General features: G+C 32.0%; 1 protein-coding gene across 1 annotated transcript in view; it reads left to right on the top strand.

Annotated features, from left to right (window-relative positions):
- Positions 1-246: 246 nt before the first annotated feature.
- Positions 247-16,459, top strand: part of LOC127728572 (uncharacterized) — an 879,051-nt gene continuing 862,838 nt past the window's right edge. The window contains exon 1 of the transcript XR_007994189.1: positions 247-296. The gene's annotated coding sequence lies outside the window, so the exon portion shown is untranslated. The remainder of the gene's footprint in view (positions 297-16,459) is intronic.

Here is a 16,459-nt window from a genome sequence, read left to right as displayed (position 1 = left end):
TTTTTGTCAGATATTTATAGGGCGACCTTCACACGGATAATAGTTAATATTTATAGTGCACCTATTGTATAATGCTTTTTAATAAACAATGCAATGCAGTTTTTTCGATACTAATATTGAGGTAACTGCAAGTTACAAATAACAGTATTCTGGAAAAATACCTGCTACTTGGTAAGAACAATCAACGAACTTTTCATGCGGAAGGATAAGTGAAACAGTTGTAATACGGTTGTATGTACACGTGATTAAAACACCTAGCCTACCTTTTATTTAAATTTTGACAGCACCAATCTTAGGTAAGAAATATTTACATTACTATTTTAATTCATTATATATTGATGCCAATTATTTATAGAGGGAAAAGATATTGAATTAAATTAAAGAAAAACAAAAAACTGACCAGAAGACAGTTTATATATATAGTCAATCGTGTTAACTAGCGGCATCCCTTGTAATCACGTGTATTGATTAAACCAATATATATATATATTACACGCAGAGAAGTATGAAATAAGAAAATAGCATTAGGGATAATATTTAATTAGTTTTTAAAGGAGTATCAACCTCTACTAACTGCTGTTGACAAAAATGATAACGGTTATTTGAATGTTTATTGTAAACAGAGAATCACGTTTTAATAATATAAATAATACATAACGTATAGTGTATAGTAATAATAATTGTTGAGCAGCCAGTCATTATAAAAATTACTGCAAAAATATATAAAAAATTGTCTATAAGGAAAAATATGTCTAATATTAAAGTATGTTTACATTTTTGTGCACAAACGTTCAATTCACTGGTAAATATGTGTAGTCATTTAAAAAAATTCATATGGAAGCAACAGTCTAGATATCAAAATGTATCTCCCATACGATCATACAATTGTTAGTTTTTTGTGTTTGCTCTTCATGTCATAACCATTTAATGTAAATGCGTTAGCACAAATATAAATATTGCCAATGTCTAAATGCGAGAAAAAAGACCCAAACAAAACAAAAATGAAAAGGGGGAGGACAACCAGTCAATAAAATATGAAGATTTCTGTTCCAGCTATTTTATACATTTATTTATTGAAATAATGCACTGTATATAAACAACATGTATTGCCATTGAATCTAAATTGGAGTTTTCTTTTTTTTTTGTTTTCCTTTAGAACAATAAATGCAAATTAAAAAAATGCCACCCGTAATATTTTTCTATTAGATTGTTACAGTATAGTGTACTTTTTTAAAAATTTTAGAAAATGCATTAGCTCTTATCAAAAGTATGGAGAATTTTATGTTAAGATGGTCTTTAATTAAGTTTGACATCTTGAGGCGTACTATTATTGACCTTTTTCAACTCACCAAATCATCCCTTTATCTTAAAAATCGTGAACCAATTCTTTGACAGCGTAACCTCCTCCCCATATTTCCCATTTAATGCACAAAATATAGACAAATAAATTGGGAAGGGGTATAAACAAAAATTGCAAGTAATACGCTGTTTATAGGAACTATAATTTGGAAATTATGAAAAAAAAAACTTCATCTGCTCTTACTCAAAATATGGAAAATTTAGTGGTGAAAGGGTCTTCAATACAGTTTGACAGGTTCAGACTACTAATATCGGTGCAGTACATTTGCGCGCATTACCATTACATTTGCGCACATTACCATTACATTTGCGCACATTACCATTACATTTGCGCACAAAAATCATTACGTTTACGCGCAGGTTTTGATTACATTTGCGCACATTTATTTTACAAGTAAACTCAAGTAAATACAATTATTTATTTATTTAACTATTTTCTTATTTCATAGGCCTAGCAGTTATGTCGGCTGTCGATTTTTCTTTAAAACCACACGGATAATCTGCGTCTCAAGTTTTCTAAAATCGGACTCGTGCGTCTGTTCACAGTTACCATTTAGAATGGCTGTGGAATGTATAACCACACGGATAATCTGCCTCTCAAGTTTTCTAGAATCGGACTCGCGCGTATGTTCACTGTTAACATTTAGAATGGCTGTGGAATGTTCACCAGTTTTTATTCTTCCTTTGCAATTCTTTACGGTGCACTAATGATTTTCCCCGATTTGTGCCTTGACGCTGAGACTACTATAACACAGTTATATCTCAGCTTGACGCAACTGTACAAAATGACTTAAGTTATTTGCTAATTTAAAAGCGATCACTATTTGGACAAAAATGGGAAACACAATAATATATACTCTGAAATATTCGCAATTAAGTTACAAGTTTTTTTTTTAAAATTCAATATGAAAAATAATATTGTCATAAATTACATCGTTACCTTAAAGTTCATGACCCGTGTTGGGTCTATTCGATCACGCATCACTCCGGGTGCTGAATTCTGAACTATAACATATCATGAAACTAATGATGTCTTCAACAACTTGCAGAAAGGTTTAACACCATTTTGATCATCTACTGTCAATATTTGACATGTTGTTTGCACTTACGTTATGAAAAAAGAGGCCAAACAGCTACTTACTTTTATGTATACGCTCGCATGTAGTTCCTTTGTAAATCAAAATTTATAAAATATTACTATTGATGAATTTATGTGAAAAAGTAAGATATCAAATTTAAGCAACTGATAGAAATTATGATAGTATTTTATCAGTATCTTATGTTTGTGTGAGTAATTGAATAAAATTTGGTATAAGTTGTGTATTGATATCAAAGAGGAATTCCACACTTTCCCCCAGTACCGTTATTCCAATGCTTTCTTAAAGAAAGTAAAATTACTGATACAATATCAGTATGATTGACAACTGGTATGATTTACAAACAATTACTCACACCTTTGTGAGTATATTAATTATTCACGTCCACATAATCGAATTGGTGCTTTATTACATAGCACACTGCACAACTGAATACACAATTATTGGCATCTAAAGTATACATTTAATTTTACCTTTGATCTACACTACATACAATTATTCAATGAATGATGTGTCAAAGATGAATGGAAAAGGATAAATAAGATGGTTTTTTTCCAAAGAAAAGACAAAAAATAAAATATGTATAAGAAAATACAAGTAGGGTATGTTTTACATTTAAAATCAGTGTCATGAGCATCTGATATTAGTCAATAATTTAGGTTTATTTAAGGTACAAGTATAAGTGATTTGCTTGAAACTATAAACAAAATTGCAGAATTCTATAAACTGAGAATTTTCTGCAAAATTAAAATATGTGTTTATTCTTCATTCTATTACAATTTAACAGTATAAGGTATTTGTACATGTATATCTAAATACAGGAATTAAGTTCTTCCTGAAGAAGAATGAACACAAATTTTAATAAAAATAAGTTACTTTAATATTTTGTTGTTGAAAAAAGTGCATTTTCAATGCCTATGGAAATTATTAAGCCAAAGTACAATAACAAATATATCCTTTGTATAAATATGGTAAAACACTTGTGGAACTATGTAAACGATGTTCAATTTGTATTGCAAATGGTCGTCTTTGTAAAGACAAATGTATTGGTAATACTACTTGCAAAGATGCAATCCTCATTGACTATTTAATTGTATCTCCGCATTTATTTGATGATATTGCAGATTTTGAGGTAATTGCATTTAACCCCATGTTCTCTGATGTGCATTGTCGATTACATTTTTCGATTGACAGTGCACCTCCAGTGGCACTAAAGACTGAACAAAATAAAAACAAAGGTAATACTTACGTCAAATGGAACCCTCAAAAGGCACCTGAATTTGAACGGGTGCTGAAGTGATGACATAGGTCAAGTATTACAACAGGTGAACGGTGTACTCGATCATGTAAATATTGAGGATGTCACGCCTGAACAGATTAACGGTATACTGCATGATATTGGTAGCTCATTGACGAATACCACATCTTCTGTCTTTGGTTCGAGGAAAAGAAAGCAAGAAAAACAAAGTGATAATAAACCATGGTTTAATACTGAATGTAAAATAAAGCGTAATGCTTTTCACAAAGCCAGGGATTATTACTCAAAAATCAAGACAACTGAAAATAAAGACTCCATGAATAGATTAGCAAAGGAGTACCGAAAGGTTCTGAACACAAGTTTCAAAGCTTACTCTGAGAAATGTTCCAGTGAGCTTAGGTCTTTATCTAAATCGGACACTAAAGCATTCTGGAAAACTTTACATAAATATTCTAGTAGGCGAAAAGAAAATCCAGATATAGACCTAGAAACATTTTATGAATATTTCAAAAAATTAAACGCTGGTGACTATGTCGGTGATGATGAGGAGGACTTTGATATAAATGATGTTTGTAATAATTCAATTTGTGATGAGATCTTGAACGGAGTCATAACTGAACTGGAAGTAAGTGAAGCTATAAAAGATTTAAATAATAATAAAGCACCGGGCTTGGACAAAATATTGAACGAATATTTGAAATATTCGCCTCCTAGTCTAGTATCTACTTATTGTAAATTGTTTAATCTCATTTTGAATACAGGTATTATACCCGAAAACTGGACTTCTGGTATTATTAAACCAGTTTTCAAAAACAAGGGATGCCAAATTGATCCTGATAATTATAGAGCAATTACTCTCATGAGTTGCCTTGGGAAACCTTTCACGTCCATTATAAATACTAGACTGAATATTTTTGCAAATGAACTGAATATTATATCTGAGAACCAGACTTGATTCCGTAAGGGATATTCTACACAAGATAACATTTTTGTATTACACGCACTTATTGAACTGTACTTTTCTTTTGGGAAGAAACTCCTTTGTACATTTGTGGATTTTAGAAAGGCATTCGATACTGTTCGGCGTACAGGGCTGTGGAAAAAATTACAAAAAAGTGAAATTAAAGGGATTTTTTTTTAAAGTTGAGTATAATATGTATAGTGGAATTAAATCTTGTGTTCAATTTAATGACTCTCAGTCAGAATTCTTTCCATGTCTAACAGGTGTTAGACAAGGGGAGAATTTATCGCCTTTTCTCTTCTCGATCTTTTTAAATGATCTTGAAGACTATTTTTGTCAGCTAGATGGACTGCCCTTAGAAATGATTAAAGAAAAACTTGAAAGTGAATTACATATTTTTTATAAATTTTTTATTATATTATATGCGGATGACACAGTCATCTTAGCAGAGAGTAAAGATAGTTTACAAAAAGCTCTTGATATATTTCAGTCTTATTGTTCATTGTGGAAACTACAAGTAAATGTAAATAAAACCAAGGTTATTATCTTTTCTAAAAGTAAAGTAAACCACAATTTCAGTTTTACCTTACAAGGTCAAATTCTTGATATTATAGATACATATCCTTACCTAGGAGTTTTAAATATAATGGTACATTTATTGAGACTAAGAAAAAACTTGTAGAACAAGCAGAAAAGGCAATGTTTTGTGTTTATAAACTTATCAGAAATGAGTCTTTACCTGTTGATATTCAATTAAAGCTATTTGACTCGATGAAAGAACCAATTTTATTGTATGGATCCGAAATTTGGGGATACGAAAACCTTAAACTATTGAGCAAATCCATTTCAAGTTTTGTAAAAGAGTACTCAAAGTAAGGAACACTACACCAAATTTTATGGTTTTAGGTGAACTTGGGAGATTTCCCCTCGAAATTAAAGTTAAACTTAAAATGGTATCATTCTGGACAAGACTTGTACAAAATGATTCTAAACTAAGTAGTATTTTGTATCAACTGGTGTTATCCTTACAAATTAAAATTAAATATACCTTTATTTGGATTAAATGCGTAGAAACTATTTTTAATGAAGTTGGAATGAGTTACATTTTTAAAAACCATTTTGTATTTTGTGATAAAATTGTTGTGAAGCAAATTTTATGTGACCAGTTTATACAAAAATGGTATATTGATATACAAAACTCCTCCCATGGCCTCTTTTATTCGATATTCAAAAAACAGTTTTGTTTGGAAAATCACTTATTGAGACTTATTGAATTTAATCGAACGTGGTTAACCAAACTACGTACATCTAATTAACCCGAATAATTCAGTCGTTATATTCCACTGCTCTCGCGAGTGGGAGAGTCGATCACGGGGAGGGACTGAATTATTCGGGTTAACATCTAATTTACATTTACCTATAGAAACTGTCGTTGGTACAATATCTCAAGGGCGGAAAGAACATGTAACTTATGTACAAATGGTATTGGAGATGAATTCCATATTTTGTTTATATGTAAAAATGAAAATATTGTGTCATTAAGAAACAAATACATACCTATGTACTACACAGCTTACCCGAGCATTATCAAGTTTGAAGGTTTACTATCTTATTGTAATACTGAACTATACAAAAAGCTATCCTTGTTCATGAGAAAAGTTAATGTATTTCTTTGATTTATGTCATTTCGATCCATATATGTTGTATATCTTTTTGCATAATCATTCACACTGTTTGATGCTAATGAGCTATGTGTATTGACTTTAACATGTTTAATTGTTCTTCTGTCATGTTATTTACATATATTGTATTATATATTTGACCTCATGCTACACGTTTAAATGTGTCTGAGTGTTTTCTAATAAATCGTAAAATCGTATTCTTTCCATCCTAATTAAAATTATTCTAAAATTGAAATATAAAAAGAATTGCATCAATATTGAGAATTCTCCATATTTGGACAACAGAATACAAACTTTTCCGTCTGTCTGTCCGTACACAAATTTTTGTAAATGCAAAAACTCCAAACGTGTATGAAGGAGGCCAATGAAATTTTGCACAGTTGTTGGGATCGGATAAAACGTCCCCATTCCAACCGTACGTGGCTGCGTATTTATACGTCTAGTACAATCACACCTCCACTTAAGAAATGGATTAATTACAGGACGGTGGAAGTCCATGGATAAACGTACTTATATAGCACAGTAAGTTCTTGCGGTTTACTCAAAACGAGAACAAATCAACAATAAATCCAGAAATGCAGGTCTGTGAAAAAAGGGTCAACCGTAATGAAGGGCGGACAATTTGGACTGCCTCTGGGAAATTGAGGCAACATAACAGTAGCTTACCGATAATCAAAGCTCATTAATCCATTAAAATTTTCATCACGGTTACAAAAAAATAAACCATGAGAGAATCGCATAAACTCAAAAAAAAAAAAAAAAGAGAAGAGAAAGACCAAGTGTGTCTTCTGCTATGCCTGCATCACAATCAGTCGGACATAGAATATAATCTGTAAAATTAAAAATCGGACGACTATTTTGGTACCTATAGATCTAAGACCGCGTAAACGAGACTCTATTGAGTTGAGACACTGACATGTTATATCGGTCAACCTCTTGTTGAGGGTTTTGGTTTTTTTATTAGCTATGAGGGGAGGGAGTGAATAGCTACGCAACGACACATGCAGAGTTCTTGCCCGTGAAAATGCAAATTTGGGTTTAAAATAAATTAGAAGGAACGATGGTATTTTCCAATGCACATTACAACAAAACATTTTCAAGAACGTCACTATGCTGGTTAAAATTTAAATTCTCCATATCAAATTTAGACAACCCAAAGCGTTGAAGAGGTATAGAAATATGGTCATCCCTGAACTCCCCTCGTCATGCATGCATTTGACCCTAGCTCTATAGTATGGCGATCGTTTAGCTGTGTCGAAAGCATAAATAAGGAGCCACGTCCTGTTAGAAAGTGGACGTTAAATCCGATACCTCCTGTAGGGTGAGTGCAGAAACCCTTGCATCAATTATTTGAGGGTTCGGAGGTGGCCTGTTGCAAGGCAAAATTTCTGCCCCTATCAAACATACCCCCATTTTTGCTTCGGACGCATGAAATTTATAACGTGTTGTTTTGATTTTTTACAGCACTGGATCAACACCTCTGGATTTTTTTCAAATTTTTTTGGGGGTTCATATTTTTCTTCAAAATTTAAAAAAAAAAAAATTCGGGGGCGGGGGGGGGGGGGGGGGGGGGACCGTAGCTCTTCGGTCCTTTTGATATTTTTTGACAATTTGTGCAAATTGTAAAAAAAATATCAAGGGGACCTAAGAGCTACAGTTCTGCAGCTAGCATGGAACATATGTTCCTGGAAATTAAGCAAGCAACATTCAACCAATCAAATTAAGACAGGTCCTGATAAAAACATAATGAAAAGACAAACCAGGGTCACACATTAAAATAATTTTGTACAAATTGTGTGATTTAAAAAATTAAAGACACTTTTATTTAGTAACTTTATACGTTGTTTGTCTTTTGGTCTTTCCCTTTTTATACGACCGCAAAAAGTTTTTGCGGTCGTATATTGGTATGACGTTGGCGTCGTCGTCGTCCGAAGACACATTGGTTTTCGCACAATAACTTTAGTTTAAGTGAATGGATCTCGATGAAATTTTACCACAAAAGGAAGGTTGGGATTGATTTTGGGGGTTATGGTACCAACAGTTAGTGAATTAGGGGCCAAAAAAGGACCCAAATAAGCATTTTTCTAGTTTCCAGACAATAACTTGTGGAACGGTGTATGAATCTCTCTGAAATTATACCACAAGTTTCCATACCACAAAGGGATGGTTAGGATTGACTTTGGGGGGTTATGGCTCAAGCCGTTTAGGAATTATGGGCAAAAAAGGGGAAAAACAAGGGTTTCCTGGTTAATGGACAATTTAAAAGCAGTGTAAGGGAGGTAATCCAAATACATTTAAAGTATTAAAAAAAATTGGATTACCTCCCTTACATTCCTTTTAAATTATGTATAAAGATGTTGTATTGTCTTGAGGTGATTAGCTGTCAATTAATTTTTAATAGTAACTATTAAAGGAATATTAATTTTAGCCATGATTATGTATGTCATTTTCTATTTTAAGACTTTTATGATGTATTTAAATTGGTAATTATGGTTTCAAACTCCATTGGAAATAAGAATTCAGATTATGACCATATCTTGAGGGAAAGAATTTTTTTTTTGGTAAAAAGGGGGGGGGGGGGTGAAAAAAAATGGGGGTGGGCAAGTTTTTCTCATTTCAGATTTCAGAAATTAAAAAGAAAATTTCTTCAAATATTTTTTTTTTTTTGCAAAATAAAGGGGGGGCGGTTAATACGCAACAGCATGGTGTATTGCACAAAAGCAAAACAATTGAATATAAATTCAAATCATATAACCAATTCTAAGTTCTTTGACTACAGTTATTCTGTGTCAGAAACCTATTATGTGTCAAATATTTAATTACAATCCAAATCCAGACCTGTATCAAGCGCGAATATTGTGTCAATTTTTGCCCCAACTGTTCAGGGTTGGACCTCTGCGGTCGTATCCAGCTGCGCTCAGCGAAGCATTTTATTTTCCATGGCGTTGTCAGTATATTTTCGACTTACGAGTTTGAATGTCATTTTGGTATCTTCGCCTCTCTTATACGTATGAAACATTGAAGTCTGTTTCATATGAATAAAGGAACATGCCTACGCTGGTCATTTTATTTTTAGCAAATTTAAGCTAATTTGTTTACTTTCCTTTAGATTAATAATATGGAATACGTGTGAGAATGGGAGAGAATTCAAATGTTTTGAGCCATCTTCAATTTATACTATGGAATACACGTTGTAAATTTTTAAATCACCTTATCTTTCTCTGTTTTTTTCTTGGTAAAACATTTGGTGAGGCAGTTACCTCACTGCCTCAATGGAAGCTACGACACTGTTCTCGCGCGGAGTTTGAGAGGTAATAGGTTTGATCACCGATAAAATCAAACATGAGAGTATATTTTAATTTTCAGTTTCCTCTGAACAATGAATGCAATCCATTTAGTGCACACACGCACTTTGATTAATATACTAGAACTTAAAAAAAGTCAAAGCTGGCCTGGTAAAACTTTAATTCTCTACCAAAATGTTAAGGTGAAAAAAAATACTGGGATTTTCTGTTGTTCTGTTCTGTTATAATATGCAAAATACCTGTGATTTTTTCCAAAAGACCGCAATTTTTTTTGCGTTCGTATTATGTTATGGCGTTGTCAGCGTCGTCGTCGTCCGAAGACATTTGGTTTCCAGACAATAACTTGAGTATAAGTGTATGGATCTCTATGAAATTGTACCACGAGGTTCCATACCACAATATAATAGAAAAGTTGGAATTGATTTCGGGGGTTATTGTCCTAACTGTTTAGGAACTAGGAGCCACAAAGGGTCCAAAATCAAGCATTTTATTTTGTTTCAGAACAATAACTTGTGCATTAGTGTATGGATCTCTATGAAATTTAACCACAAGGTTCCATACCCTAAAAGGAAGCTTGGGATTGATTTTGGGGGTTATGGCCCAAACAGTTTGCGAACTAGGGGCCAAAAAATGGCCAAAAAACATGGCTTTTCTGGTTTAAGGACAATAACTTGAGTATAAGTCTATGGATCTGTATGAAATTGTACCATAAGGGTCCATACCAAAAAAAGAAAGGTTGGGATTGATTTTGGGGGCAATGGCCCTAGATGGTAAGGAAAAAGGGGCAAAAAAAAAACTTTTCTAATACTTTGTATAAATTGCTTATTTCTTGAACAATTTAAATTAGGTTTAATTCAGTCTGTAATTCTTGGGGTTCTTTAATATGCTGAATCTAATCGTGTATTTTGGATTTTGGGGCTCGTTGTCAAATTGGTCCACATTGAGGTCCAAAGGGTCCAAAATTAACTTTTTGTTTGATTTCATAAAAAAAAAGTGTTTTTTTTGGTTCTTTGATATGCTGATTCCAACTATGTATTTAGATTTTGGATATTGGAAGTAATAGATAAATGTCCAATTTCATATTATTTAAGTACTTAGACCACATTTCTTCTTTGTCAGAGACTATGCTATGTCAAATATTTAATCAGAATCCAAATTCAGAAATGTATTCCACAATTGATTGAAATTGTAAGTTGAGTCATAGTTAAAAGTAGATACAACATCATATCTAATTTTAGAGAAGAAATTATGTATAGATATTGTTTGAAATTTACTGTTCATTATAAGATATTTTGAAAAATAATTTGAATTAATGTGTTATGGATCTTTTAAAGACTTTGTATTAATGAGAAATGACATTTTAGATTATTTTTTTTTTTATTTTTTTGTTATTTTTTTTAAGAACTTTGTGGTAGGTTTGTTTGTTATTCTGTATACATTAATTTTCAGAATGCTATATATATATATATATATATATATATATATATATATATATATATATACAAGTCTAAATTGAAAACAACGTTCAAACCTATGATTGCGTTGGATAAAAAACCGCAATTTTTATACGTGTGCATGCAAAACAAATTTCTTGGTAGAGTGGTCTAAATACAGCACAAACAACATTTTCCAAAAGACCAAAAAAGTGAAAAAGTATATTTTAACAAAACGCATTTGACTAGCAGGTCGAACAACGGATGTTCTTAAACCCTGCTGACTGCCATGGCGATTGCCAAATAAACGGATCACCAGATGTAAAAATGGATCTTAATTTATTAATTAAATATCAAACAGAAAACAATAAACTTGCGGAAAAGATGATATACCGCAAGCATGAGGTGCAAAAATTTGTACACCATATCCGGATTTCGACAATCAATGTCTCTTCAGTGATGTTAGGAATCGAAACGGTATTTGGAAGGCCATATAATTTACCTCAATTTGGGATTGACACTTGAATATATATATATAAACAAGTCTAAATTGAAAACAACGTTCAAACCAATGATTGCGTTGGATAAATACCGCAATTTTTATACGTGTGCATGCAAAACAAATTTCTTGGTAGAGGGGTCTAAATACAGCACAAACAACATTTTCCAAAAGACCAAATGAGTGAAAAAGTATATTTTAACAAAACGCATTTGACTAGCAAGTATATATATATTATAAAGCAACCCCTTTAAAAAACTTAGCTGTTATTGTCTATTTATAAATAATTAATTTAAATCCTTGGTGGATATGCTGAATATAACCGTGTATTTAAAATTTGGATATTAGACCATAATTGGTACAAGTCCAATTTCAAATTTTGTATTTCTTTGTCCACATTTTGTCAGAAACATATGCTGTGTCAAATATTTAATCACAATCCAAATTCAGAGCTGTATCAAGCCCTAACTGTTCAGGGTTCGACCTTTGTGTTCGTATCAAGCTGCGCCTGACGAAGCATTTTATTTTTAAATGAAATTGAAGAATGTTATGCCAAAGATAAATGATAGCTTCAATAACTGTGATGTTGTTTTTATATTAAAAAAATTATGACAATGACAATGGCAAAAAAGAAAAAAATATTGACGACTTTTGATAGAATAGAATGCCATCATATTTTTCTTGAAATATTGATGGACTTTGATGTATGGGAATTAGTCAAGTTGAGTTTAGGAATAATGCAATTTGTTAACAAAACAAAAGCACATCGTAAAAACTGCTGCAAAAAAACTACATGGAAAAGTACAAGAACAAATTGTTATGGACACATGATATGATAGAGAAATCAATTGAATTGGTTGAGGAGTATATATAAAATGGTTAATCAAAACAAAATATAGAAATATAATTTCTTATTTGCTTTCTAAAAAATAATAAACACAGATGAAACGGTGAAAGAGAAATGTATTAATTCTCTGCATGCACGAGAGCTTTACTGAAGCAAGTTTAATCTTTTCTATCGTTAAATTTTGACCTTTTCTTCGGCCAATTACCAAAGTGAACAAGTTTTCTTTGACCCTTTTTATTGTTGGAAAACTTGGAAAGGCTTTAATGTTACAATACAGTGGTAAATCTAGTTGAAAATATACATCCCCTGCAATGACTGAGGTATTGATCTCTTCAAATTGTTTTGCACTATCTCCGCGAGGATGCTTTACCAAGGATTTGTATAATCTTACTATACAAATCCTTGACGTGACTGATAACAAGTTCACAAGAAAACATTCAGGTAAATAGTAATAATATGTTTATGCCCCCGCCTCAGCGGAGGGGGCATCAAGTGTTACCCTCGTCCGCCGAATGGTCTAAGTAGTTTATCTGATGTCAGCTGAAGTAGAGGACGGACGGGCCAAGATGATTAACTTTGTTTCTAATAAAGACTAATAATAATGAAGATTCATTTTTTTGTGAGAATACAGTAGTGAATGTGTGATATTCTGTGTATAATAATGCTTCGCATAATACAATTTGAATCCCGGTAAAGAGGCACTAGCTGCGATTTGAACAAATTTCGTTGACGGATTCGATCCACCAAAAAAAAAAATCTTATACAGGTAAATTTGATGATTAACAATATTTTTTTACATATAACTTGAAATCAAACAGACCTAGAGAAATCCAACTGCACGTGCTCGTTGTCTATTTATATTTGTACTTATGTTTAAATCGGGTTATATGACCGTCGGCAGTCTTCGGATGTCATCTCGAGGGTTATTTATAGATGGCGTCTAGACTAAAATACACACGAAAAGCTGATACATATTATCGAGTCCATGCATTGTTAATTGTTTATTTTAGACTTTTTGTAATTTGAATATACGTTTTAGTTTGTTATTAATCAAATATGAAAATTTGAGTCAAATTGGTGAACATGAATTTGACAGCTAATGCCCCTTTAGATAGACGAAATAAGTCTGATGAACATTCTAACGATGATTGTCGTATCATTGCATGGGTGAATGAATTCCACTGTTCCTGTCTATTTTCGATTTCACTGTTACTGATTGACTTTTTTCCGAACTTTTTTGGTATTTTTATATAAAACCAATCGTTTTGTTTTTGTAGTCTGTGTAAGTTTCAAATGAATTATATAAGAAAGTAGTCCAGATATTCAGGAAAAATATCAACAAAATCGATTGATATGCATCAAAGATTATCACTTTTGAATTTAGGTAACCAGGAAAATCCAAACGGACCTTATATGTCAAATGTTTATTGAGATAATTTAAAAAGTTTAAATCTTATTTGAAGTTTTTAAATTATCTCAATGAATAATGAAAGCAAGAAAATATGCAGGGAATTTCTCACTACATTGAAGACCTGTTGGTGACCTTCTGCTGTTGTCTGTTCTATGGTCGGGTTGTTGTCTCTTTGACACATTCCCCATTTCCATTCTCAATTTTATTTACATTCAAATAACATTGTTAAACAGATAATACTTGTAAAATATACGATTTGGTTTTCAAAATAACTTTTAATAAGTATACCTGATATGGTGACAAAGTTTCTCCATTCATTACTATACCAAATTCTTTCGTATTACAGTTAATTTAGATTGGAAAATAATAAATTAAGGCAAACAATATAAATATACTCGTTTCCTGCCTCGTGGCTGAAACAAAATAAAGGTAAGGTATGTATTAAAATAATTTGACAGGCGGAGTTAAATCTGTATACATTATACTTAAATTTGATTGGATTTTATCCAGGAGGTTAGGAACACTCAATTGAACAGGTTTAACTCCGCCTATCTATATTGTTTGCAGATGTCAATCTTAATTACAATGCTTGAGCAAACAAAGCAAGCAAGCAAGCAAGCAAGCCAACTAAAGTCTTCCTCTGCAAGCTTTAGGAAATTAGCTCTAACGGTGATTACACAATATAATGTCCAAACAATGTGTTAGGATAGGCATGAAAATTTACGGTAAGTTGGGAGTCAGGTAACAAAACTATGGTATTTTGGCTTCACAAAGTTAAATGTTCTGGTTTATAAATTTAAGGAATTTGACGAATCAATTCATTGCTAGAAAAGTAACTCTTCTAATGATAAAGGCAACACAATCAATAGTATGATTACTTATTGAAACTTAATCGTGTATTTTACAAATATTATCTGTTTAACAATGTTATATAAATACAAATGTACATTGTCTTGTTTCCATTATTTAATGGCTTATTGAATTAGATGCTTGTTAAACTGACAAAAAATAAAAGTTAATCTTGGCTGCAATAGTGGATTTATAAGCATACTCCTTGAAAGATTTTGAACTGATGTGGATTTTTCAGTGTAAGAAACCAAGGCTTCGCCTGGCGTTACCTGTGATGTTGTTTATGTATTATCCCCAATCTAGATAATTTGTGATGGTGCAGCCCAGGTATTTAGTTGATGTCTCATGTTCTAGAGTATGGCCATGAAGCTTGTAGTCCCTTTTTCTTTTTTGTGACTATGAGGACGCTGCATGTTTTCAGGATGGAACTCTATTTTCCAAATATTTTCCCAATTTGCCAGTTTTTCTAGGTCTTCTTGGAGTTTATGACAGTCGTTGTCTGATGAAATGGTCAAATATACAACAGTATCATCGTTGAGTGGAGGCCTTCTGGTAGGTCGTTAATATAAAAAGAAATAGACTGGCTCCTAAGACTGATCCTTGTGGTACTCCAGATTCTATTTTCACTTTGTCTGATGTGTAGAAAATTTTCTGGTAGATCTGTCTTAATTTTTTTTTCTGGAAAAAATCTTTTTTTACTGATGGGGCATGCAGCGGAGAAGATTGGTTGAAATTGATCATTTAGTATAATTGCTTTGTTTCTTAGTTCAGTTTCTAATTTCGAATTTTTGGGTAAAAATTGCATGAAATGCAATCAAAACCCTATGGTACTGACTTGATTTCCATATCTTCCACGGTTTATCACTGCCTTTGATGGTTAAAAAAAATTAGTGCAGTAAAGTGATAATTAATTTATTTAGATCCTATCCAATCCATGTCATAGGTTCAATATAATGATTGTATTTTTTATTTAAAGTTACATAAGTAATGTATGGTGTATGAATCTGTTATAAAAATAGGTTCGACTATAAATGTACAATCATGAAAAAAGGAAGATAACTTTAACTCAATTTTTTGATTTGCCTAGCAAAAAACAAGACAATGAGTTTTTATTGAATTTTAATATAAAAAAGTTAAATGTTATGTTTATTTAGTCTAAACGTGTCTTTTCAGTTTTATCTTTTCTACTGTACCGTTACTTTTCTGACAATCGAAGTGCTTTTTTGTCACTGGTTTTTATTGTATATTCTTTCATATACAATTTGTTGATCTACTGATCGAGACTAAAAAGGGGGTGAGACCTGAAAATTGACCAGCTGCGTATACTAGATAATTATGTCTCTGGTTTTAACTCCGCAGTTATACTGTAATTTTTATGATAGTTGCACAAGAGTTCGTGTTATGATTTATTTGTACATTTATATGCCGACTTTAAATGGAATTTTAGAATTAATTAGAGAATAACCATTTAATTCTGAGGGGACCTGGCAAATTTTATGAGGTCAGAAGATTTATTTCCAACTTAAAGGCGGTCAGATTATTTATTTTCACTCAGACCAGGACAAGAATATTTATTTTCTGCTCGTCCAAAAAGTAATACAAAAACTGCCTCTTCCCAGACCTCTCAGAATCAAACAGTATTTGAACTTTTGTCATACAGATCACCTTTTTGGTAGGATACACATACAACTTCAAACTTGTACAGCAGTCAAAATGAATTTAAGACTTTTGATTCTGATGAAATATTAAAATATAATA

Source organism: Mytilus californianus, unplaced genomic scaffold, assembly GCF_021869535.1.
Source record: "Mytilus californianus isolate M0D057914Y unplaced genomic scaffold, xbMytCali1.0.p SCAF_2, whole genome shotgun sequence".
In the NCBI taxonomy this organism is placed as follows: domain Eukaryota; kingdom Metazoa; phylum Mollusca; class Bivalvia; order Mytilida; family Mytilidae; genus Mytilus; species Mytilus californianus.
This window is presented reverse-complemented; position numbering and strand designations above follow the sequence as displayed.